The sequence below is a fragment of the Talpa occidentalis genome, unplaced genomic scaffold, assembly GCF_014898055.3.
Source record: "Talpa occidentalis isolate TD23 unplaced genomic scaffold, MPIMG_talOcc4v2.1 talOcc4.18, whole genome shotgun sequence".
Taxonomy (NCBI): Eukaryota; Metazoa; Chordata; class Mammalia; order Eulipotyphla; family Talpidae; genus Talpa; species Talpa occidentalis.
This window is the reverse complement of record NW_023601851.1, coordinates 8,473,866-8,484,326: the sequence shown is the minus strand read 5'-3', so window position 1 is coordinate 8,484,326 and position 10,461 is coordinate 8,473,866.

Sequence of the window (10,461 nt, the reverse complement as noted above, 5' to 3'; positions counted from 1 at the left end):
ATGACCCGGCCCCGCGGGCCGCTTTCCCTGGACGGGGCGCGTGTGTCCTTCACGACGCGGGGCGCTGCGGGTGCCGAGGCCAAGTCCGCAGCGGCGCGGGCCTTGCGGCGACGGGCGCCCACGCGTTGTGGGGCTCCCGCGGGAAGCCCACAGTGATGTGGCCTGGAGAACACGCCGGGCACCGACCCTGTCCTGGGAAACGCTGTCAACATAGTCTGGCCACAGCAGGCCTGATCCTATTTCTTTGTCTAGATTTATCAGTTTGTCATGGTTTGTCTTTTTTTTTTAAGATGTATTTCTTTATGCATACAAGAGCTGGGGTGCAGGCCAGAGGTGGGGGTGGGGTGGGGTGAGTGGACTCCCCAGAGTGGGGAGCAGAACAGGCAGACTGACTGAAACACACTGCCGAGGGGAGCAGCGGGGACACAGGAGAGGTCTGCCTGCCATGTGGGACCCACCCTGGCCGGGGATGGAACTCGTGCTGCAGCTGCTTACAGCTTCACAGTTCTGAGACTCAACACTTTGCACCACCAGTTTTTGTCTTTAAATGGGATTTTACATGACTAATTTAAGCAGCTTAGTAATTACAGGAACACAGCTTATTTCCAGGTGTATCCAGTGTGTGACTTAATAGTCCCAATGCTATATACTGACAAAGCAATACTGTCTGGTAATTGATGGATTTGAATAGTCTGTCCTAGATTCTTCAGTTCAGAACCAATTTAACCATTTTCTATTTTGTATAATATTTTCTAATAATGGCCATGTGTCTGTAATAAGGCTCCACAAAAAAGCGGTTTCATTATTGGTTCAGTCTTTCCTGCCTTGAGTGGGGAGGGCAGGCAGGCCAGACTCTAGAAAGCAGAGTGCTTGGATTCTCTCTTACTTGTAAAATCTTCCTTACTTTCTGCTGTGAAAAACTTACAGGCTGCTTCATACTTTCACAGAAGTCTTTCACACGTTGATGTGAAATGTGACTTTTGAAAGCAGGTTCGCTGTCTTGATAGGAAGGACCCATGTACACTCCTGGGAGCATTCAAGTGTGACCCTGCAGACCAGCAGCAGCACCTGGGAACTGGTTAGAGAAGCAAAGTATGGGACCACATCCGGGAGCTATTCATTAGAAGTTTGCACTCACACACACGGTGGTTTGGATTCACATAAAAAATTCATCCCAAGAAAGAGATGTAGCTCCAGAAGTCTGCATGGTGAGGGTCCTGGCTTTACTCAAAGTATCCTAAATTCTTGCTTTTCAGACTGTATTTTGATTTTAGACTTCTTATCTTGTTCATCTCAAAAGAGGCTTTGGTGATGAATGTGGGTGTAGCTTAGAGGCTCCTTTCAAGTTAGACAAGAGCAGGACACTTGACGGCACTGGGGCAGCAGTTGCACATCCAGAGGTATGACCGGGACACCCAGCTGACTGTTGCGCCCCAGGGACTGGTCAGTGGATGCCTCGTTAATAAGACTGGAGCCTTGGGGACCACTTTGGAAAACAGGCAGTTTCTTATAAAACAAAACATACTTACTAGCCCCCAGGTTCTACTTCTAGCACTAACCGAAACACAAGCGCAATAAGTATGACACCTGTCTGATGGCAACAGCCTCGTGGAAACAGCCCAGGTGTGTGCCACGGGCGAGTGATGGGTCGGCCATGGTAGAATGTTGCATAGCTCTTATGGATAACTGCCATGCGCCGAGAGCACACACAGCAGCTCCGTGAAGAAGAGGGTGTTTTCTGTGCCGTTAGATGAAACATCGGTGGCTGCCAGGGCAGGGGGAAAGCGTCTCCACTTTGCCGCGGGGCTTGCGGCCACCTGCCCTCCAGACAGGGGAGCGGGTGTGAGGACGTGGGGCAGGCCAGCTCCCCGGCGGCAGGAGGGGCGGCGCAGCGGCCTTGCCACTTCTCTGCAAGTCCCTGGTTGTTCTAAAATGCATCGAAATGATTTGGCCAATGGGAGAAAAACGTGAGTTGCATCTGAAGTCCCTGCCGCTGTTGCTTTCAAAACAACAGTGGGACGAAGTGGCGCGTTCGGGGCCCACTCACCATTTCTGATGAGTGAGGCGATGGGGACAAGACTCCAGCGGGAGACCCCTGGGGACCACCACCAACTGCAACCGCACGTGCCGAACACTGCACCCTGAGGCTGCGGAAACCGAGGCTCTCCAGGGCAAAGCCTAAGCCCCACCCTGCGATGAGACACGGCTCCAATCCGGAGACATCGGGTCAGGCTGACCTTTCTGGGCAGGAGCCACACGTTCCTCCACAAACACCCTCTCCAGCAAGAGCGCCAACCTGAGACGCGACATGGCCCCAGGCCCGAGTCTGCCTCCTGAAGCCGCTGCGCCCCGACGGCGGGGGACCCCAACAGAACACAGCCTTCCGCCCCCCGACCCAGTCTCCTTGTCAGAAGCGGGAAAGAACAGCAGGTTCCAGGTTTTCCCTCGTCCTAGTAAATCAGTGACACTTTATTTAAGCATTCTGACAGTATGAGCTACCCAGTCAAAAAGAGTGAAAATTAAGCTATTTTGACATAATCTGAAAGTAGTATGATGATGCGTGAAGGTTTTATTTCACTTTTTCTTTTAAGATTCTATTTGCGTAGAACTGGGGTGTGGCCAGAGGTGGCGGGATGGTGAGAGGACCCCCCACAGCCAGAGTGGGGAGCAGAACAGGTGGATCCACTGAAATTCACTGCAGAGGGGAGCTGCAGGGAAACAGGAGACATTTGCTGCACCCTGTGGGGAGCTCCCTGGCTGGGGATCAAATTCAGGCCTTGGCAGTGACATCTGAGACTCCACCCCTTGGCCACTAAGAATCTTGTTTCACTTCAATGGAAATTAAATATGGCCTACTAAATTCCAAAATTAATAAAGACTGATACCATGTAATAAGAACATGCTCTTTAGAAGTCATTCCTGGACACCCCGCCTGCCCCAGGAGCTGACGGGCCTGTGGGATGGATCCGGGGGTGCAGGTGCGTGGGGGTGGGGGTGAGGGCTCGGACAGGAGGCCCGGGAGGCCCAGCGGGGGGCAGGGGGACAGGTCATGTGGAACCCCGAGACGCGGCTGGATGGGACGTGCCGCGAGGAGGCGCTGACCTGGCGCCCCCATCCCCAGGGCGTCGCGAGCGCCCTTCCGCCGGGCAGGGCGGGGAGTCCGGCCTCGGGGCCAGCGTCGGCGGGGTTTGGGGGCGCGTGGAAGACGCTCCAACCCCTCGATGGGCGAGGCCGTCCCCGGCGCGTTATTCAGTAACCAGCGGTGGGAACCGCCTCAGCAACCAGCCAGGAACGCCCCCCTCAGAGACACACCCCGGGACCGCGTTCAGGAGGACGGGGAGTGTGTGTGGGCCGCGGCCGCCTCTGCGCGCCTCCTGCGTCCTGTGTGCGTAAGTGTGTGCGCGCGCGCAAGGTGTGTGATGTAGTTGAAACACGAGGTCAGCACATGTTGGCCACCCCTGAGGCATGAAGTGCCGAGACAAGGACACACCCGGGCGGTGGCTGGAGACGGGACGGGTCAGAAAACCGGCCCCTGCGCAGATCAAGAACGTCTTTCCCGGGTCAGAGAAACGACGAGGCGGTCGCGGATGGCGGGTCTCTCCCATAAGCGATAACAAGGTGGCCTCTCCCATATTTCTTCCCATTCCGCCCTTGCTTGACAGGTTCGCTTCTTGCGTTCCAAGCAGCTGAGAAAAGCAAGCTGGTGCCCACCTGACTCGGAGTGGCCCTTCCTCCTCCCCTTTGCAGCCCCTCGCCGTCTTCCCCTCTGTCCCCTGGTAGACACACCCCTGCCCTCTGCCCAAGAGCAGGACCGTGTCTTTCAGTCATGAGCCTGCTGCCCTCCTCCTTTCCCAACAAATTCAACCACTTTCCTTGTGTTTGAGGCCGGCGTTCACTCACAATTGGGCAGGCCAGAGCCGGGAGCTGGATGCTACTTGGGCTTTGCCAGCCCCGCCTCTGACTCCCAGGGAGGGAGCAGTAGCCCAAGGCAGCGTGCCAGGCTTCCCCATCTGCATCAGAGTGGGGGCCTGGACATCCCGGTTGGCATCCTGACCCCTGTGTTCAGAGGGAATGCCCTCTCTCCAGGGGGAGGGAGAGTCCTAGCAGTTGTGGGTGTTTTCCTCCATGGAACCTCCCAAAGTCTCCCCAGGAGAGGCACATCATTCTCTGCCCCCTGGATTCACCATGGAGGAGATGGAACCTGGTGGAAGATGGTGGTCCCCAGGGGTGCACAACAATCCCCTGCCCTGCACACAGTTGGGAGGAATCAGAGTCCCACTCTGAGAGGGAGTCCAGTTCCCCTCAGTTTGGGAGGGAGTCTATGAGTCTCCCCCAGTTGGGGCACCTTTCCTGTGTCAAGCCCTATTGAGTGGGATCTGGGAAACATGCGGTATTTTTATTTGGTGTCTGGTATTTGGAGTTTCCTTTTTTTTTTTTTCTGGAAGCCAGGGATGTGGTTAAAATGGTGAGAGGTGCCATATTTGTTTCATCTGAAAGCCCCTTGGGGACAGTGTTAACTGAGTTGGGGACCTGTAGCTGCCAACCCATGTCTAAGAAGCAGCTCTTGTCACTGTTTCCCTGCAGAAGCCCAGGAGCAGCTGACAGTTGGGGACAGACTGATGCTTTCCTAACACAAAGTCCAGGCAGTGTGCGCTCTTTGTCCACACGGGCTGGCTCAGGCGTGAGTTCCTTGTGACTCTCCTCTCTTGCAGTCTCACCCTGACATCCAAGGTAAGCTCAGGCACTTTGGCCGTGGGTAACCTTGGACAACCCGGACTCTCTGAACACTGGCAGGTGGCTGGGAGGGCTGGAATATCCCAGTGAGTGCAGTGGGCCTGGACTGGGGCTTCTACTTACCTTACTTGGTCCTCACTTTGTGCAAATAGTTTTGTGAATCTGAACATTGTGTCTGTGTAAGGAATTCAAGCAAGCATGCGGAAGCAGATCTTGGTTATATAGAAATTTGGCATTTTTCTTATTTTTATGTGTTTAGTCAGACAGCCAATTCAGTATCCACCTGTCACTGTGAAAATGGGATGGAAAGTAGGCTGAAGAGAGTGTTCTCCACTGTAAGGAGGCCTTTTCTTCCTCTGAGTTGGCTGGCCTCTTCTGATCACACTCGGGATCACACTTCTGGGATCACACTTCTGGGATCACACTCGGGATCACAGTTGGTTTTGTCCAAATTACTTTGGAATTTCTAGTCAGCTATAAATGAAGCTTGACAGTTGGTTTGAAAATTTCTAAACTTCTTATTGTCCATTAAAAATCACAGGTTTCTTGGGGCCTCCCTGGTGGCGCAGCGGTTGAGCGCTGGGTTGCGAAGCTGCCCTCGGCCTCTGCGGCGCCGGTTCGATCCCCGGCTGCTCCCCCGCCACCAGAGGAGGGTCCCACATGGCGCGCAGACCTCTCCTGCCGCCCGCTGCTCCCCTCAGCAGTGTACTTCGGTCCTTCTGCCTGCTCTGCTCCCTGCTCTGGCTCTGGTGAATTCTCTCACCCTCCCGCGCTTCTGACTGTACCCAGTGCGTGTATAAACAAAAAACAAACAAACAAACAAATAAATAAATAAAACATGCCTCTGTTAAAAAAAAAAATCACAGGTTTCTTTAAATATCCAAGTTTTACTTAAAATAATCAATTTATTCATCAAAAGCTACATAATAGGTTTCTGTAAATGATATACCTTGTCAAATATTTTTCTTAAAAGGTTTATTTATTTATGCATACAAGAACTGGGGTATACACCAGAGGTGCGGGGCAGTGAGAGGATTCACCAGAGACAGAGAGGGAACAGAAGAGACAGATCTACTGAAATACACTGCTGAGGGGAGCAGCAGGTAAGTCAGGAGCAGTCTACTGCACCGTGTGGGTAACACCTTGGGTGGCTGAGGAGCGAACCTATGCTGTGGAGGCAGCAGAGCGCTTCACAGTGCTGTGCTTCACTCCTTGCGCCATCAGGGAGGCCCAATCTATTTCTATTCCTTCCCTTTGCATGGCCCAGGTAGAAGGTGTCTTTAATCTTTCTTAGGAGCAGGCCTCATCTGTGAGGTCAAATATAAACCAGGACTTTATAAAACAATTTGAATTTTCACTGCTTGTCTTTAAAATGGTTCCAATTGTGGGCTCTAGAGGTTTTAAAATGATTAAAATGGGACACTTATTAGAACATGTAAGAACTTCAGTTTCCATCTCAAATTAGAAACCTCCTTGATTACCAAAGGAAAAAAAAAAAAAGAAACTTAAATGGCTATATCGACTTAACCTGAAAAACTTAAGTTGTTTTAGGAATTAGTCCAGCTTTCTCTTTAAAAAGTATATCCTTCTGGTGAAACTGACCACCCATCCAAAATGTCTTCTAGGAATTTAAGGAAAAAGTGGCCTTAAAAAAAAACTCATAGGGAATATTCTGCCACATTTTATTTAGAACCTAAGGACATTATTACAAATAAAACTTGAGGAATGTTTTCTTATCTGAAAGAATTAGTTAAAAAAGATTATTTAAGTGTCTCCCCTGGTGGTACAGCAGTTGAGCGCTGGGCTGTGAGGCTGCCCACAGCCACTGCAGCTCCAGTTCGTTCCCAGCCAACAGCGAGGGTCCCACCAAAAAAAAAATAAAAAGTAAATTAATAATTGTTGTCAGTGTTGTCACAAATACTGGTAAAATATCTTTCTCTAAAAATTAGGGCAAATGGCCCAAATTCTAAATGAGAGATCTCTGTGTCTGTTTTTACCTTTGTGTCTTTTGTCTCGAGAGGGTTGCCAGTTTAAAATGGTGCCATTATATATTCTAAGATTGATTTATGTATGCATACAAGAGCTGGCATACAGGCCAGAGATGCAGGGAGTGAGATGATTCACCAGAGACAGAGTAGAAAGCAGAAAGGTCGATTGACTGAAATACACTGCTGAGGGAGCAGTAGGTGAGACAGGAGAGGTCTGCCTCGCCATGTGGGTTTCACCCTGGCCAGCTGGGGATCGAACTCATGCTGCAGAGGCTGTAGATTGCTTCACAGTGTGATGCTTAACCCCTTGTACCACCGGGGAGTCCACCACAAAAATTATTTCAAAATGCAATGGTTTAATTAAAGCACTGGTGAGCACCTTCATTGATTATTCCTCCCCTTGCCCTAGCAAAAATAAAAAATATATAATTAACAACAACAACAACAAAAAACCTCTGGTACATGAATTCGTTTCATTTGTAATGCTGCATTTTGAACTTTGTATCCTAACAAAAACTAAAGCAACTTCTGGTTTCTCTATCTTAAATCTGTTATATCAATATTTAATATTTTATAGGAATATTTCTCCTATAAAACTAAGGATCTCCTAAGTTCAATAAAATGAAAACGTGACCACTTAATGAGGTTTTGGTTTATATTTTGCTTCTTAATGTAGGAAATCTAAACTTTGTTTATCATTTCACCTAAAAAAAAAAAAAAAAAAAAAAAGACGTGTTTATGTATGAGTTACCCAGTGGAAAGGAATAAGAGCCTAACAGCTCTTACAGTGTCCTGAGGTGAAAAATGTGAGCCTGAGTTGTTCATTAGCCAAAGTTATGCTGGACAAGGCCTGGGTGTAGACAAAAAGTTTGGGGAGTGACTGATGGAGTTTCTCTGGCCAGGCGCCTGACATGTGGCAGGGCAGCGCCCCCTGGCGACGACGGAGGGGGTGACGGGAGGGGGGCGGGGCCGGGCTGGGGGAGCGTGGGCAGGTGCCTCAGCCACTGAGGTCGCTGCTCAGAGACCCCGGGGACCCCACATCAGCCGCCCTGGGCCCCTGGACGCCTCGGACCCTCGTGAACACGGCGGGCCTGACCCCGAGGCCAGGTCTGCGCGGGGGTCTCTGGCCTGTCCCCCGGGGGCCACTGTGGTGGGGCTGAGAGTCCACGAGCAGCGGGCACGGGTGCGACCCTGTCCTGACACCCTGGGGACGCCTGTGTAGTCCCAGGAATATTCTCTCTCCGCCTAGGTTTCAGGAGGCAGACTTGTCAGAGGCAAAAGATCGGGGTGCTCCTCTGGGTGTCGCCAGGAGAGACCTGTCCCTGCCCCTGTCCACCTCTGTGCGGGCGGCTGCCCTGTGCGTGGACAGTGTCCGTGTCTCCAGGGTCCATCCACAATGTCACGTGTGGCCTTTTATTCTCGTCCGTGTTTTCACTGACCTTTTTAAAAGTAGCAGATACACGTCTGTGTGTAAACTCTATCCGCTCTTCATGAAATACAGCCCCTCCCCCCATTCCAGAGAGGCCATGGCCTGAGAAGGTCAGAGTGAATGACCTCACTGTGGAGCACTCCCTGGGACACCCCTCGGGGTATCGGACTGGATTTGGGTTGGGAGGGGCGGCTCTCAGGTGAGAGTAGCTTTAGATTTCCTGTGGGGGAGCCTCTGCTCTGTGCAGCAGGGTGGGGGTACACACTGAACAGCAAGCAGGAGCGCCTGGAGACCCAGGATTGTGAAAACTAACGAGGAAGAGCAGCTGGAACACTGCTCACTAAGCGCTAACTGAAGAATCAGAGATTCAATCACAGAACTTGGGAAGACAGGTGCCTTCGATGCGAATAAACTATGTTTTCTCCAGAATAGATTTATACCTTAAAGTACCATCAACTGGCAGACACCCCAGCTCGGGTGCATGTCCTCTGTTTGGATCAGGCCCTGCTGTCCCTTTGCCCCAATGTGGCCCAAGTGATCCTCATCCCTAGTTCCTGTGCACATGTGGAGGCTCCCAGCAACATCAGGAATTCCCCACTTACCACTGATCAGGGCTGAGGACTGACACCCTGGGAGGTGTGACAAAACCATCAGGCTAGATCTGGGAAAAAATATATTTTGGTTTCCCATTCAATTTAAAAAATGTAGGCTCTGGCCTGCCTGGTGGTGCAAGGGGTTAAGCATCAGCACTATGATGTAATCCGTAGCTACTACATCAGGAAAGGAGGTGACCCACATGGCAAAGCAGACCTCTCCTCTCCCCCAAAGCTCCCCTAAGCAGTGTATTTCTGTCAGTTGCCTATTCTGCTCCCTGCTCTCTCTGCTGAATCCTCTCAGCCCAACACCTCTGGCCTGTACCCCAGTTCTTGCATGCACAAATAAATAAGAATTAAAAAAAATAAAAAAGTAAGCTCTTTGCCTTTTGACAGGAGACAGTGGCTCTGCAAGTGGATATTGGAATCAATCAACCCTGTGTGTATATACAATTATTCCCCCACATATATCCTTGTTTATTCCTTTCTGTAATTTCAGAAAATAAAAAGAGAGTCATTAATGTATCTTCAAATTTCTGAAGATTTCAAACTATAGGGTCCCTCCTAGTGATGCAGGGGTTAAGTCTCAGTACTATAAAGCTATCCACGGCCACTGAAGGACAAGTTCGACCCTGTCCAGGGAGCTGAACCACATGGCTCATGGGGGTGGGTCATCTGCCCTCAGCAGTGTATTTCAGTGGATCTGCCTGTTCTGCTCCCCACTCTGTCTCTGGTGAATTTTTCTCACTCCCTGTAATGCTGGCCTACATCCCAGTTCTTGTAGCATAAATAAAGAAAATAAATCTTTTAAAAAGATTATAAATTATAGCTTAGCACAAAGGATAAATAAAATAAAATTTTATAACAAAATAAACTACAAAATCCTGCTAGCTCTCTCTTTTGTTAAATCATATTTTAGAGTGTGTTTTGGGAAAAATAAATCGCCAGAAAGGATCTATAATCATCACACACTTGAACATAACCTGATTCCAGTAAGATAGTAACAGGCCATCCGTCACTTTCAGTGTTTCTGTGGCATCCCCATTTGTGGGTGTCTGTGTCACATGTGGTAATATCCTCTATTCCTATGGGGTGATCACAAGATTTCCATGGAACAGGGGCAGGTGGTTGATGTCAGTGAAGAAGGGGACACATATTCTAGGTTTGCTCTGGGTGCTGTATCTGTTGCGTGCATCTGGGTAAATAGCACATTAAACAGGATGTAACTGATGGCTGAGAGTCACTCGGATAGTTGAGATAATGACAGTAATTAGAAGAGATGAGCTGCCCTTCCAGGGTTAACGGAAGACTCACCATTCTAACACCTGTGTGCAAGGGTCCTGGATAGTATAAACGTGAAATTTCTGAGTGACTAAATAAACTCCATTAACTGGGTGAAGAAACACAAAGCCACACCATCATAAACTTCTTCTCCGAGTAAGCACAAACGTGTGGCTGTCATTACAAGTATTCCCCCTGCCTTTCATGACAGTTCTTCACCTAAGTGTGTCACTAAGTGACACACATGATTTCAATTTTGTCTGGTATCTACTATTTAAATCAGTCATGCTATGTTCATTTTATATCTTGACTCTTTCACTCAACAACATGTAGGCAAGTTGACCCACATATTGGATTTAGCTAGAGTCTCTGTATTTTCGCTGTTGTACAGTATTCCACCAAATGCAAAGTAACTTCTCCCTTCTGTTCTACATGC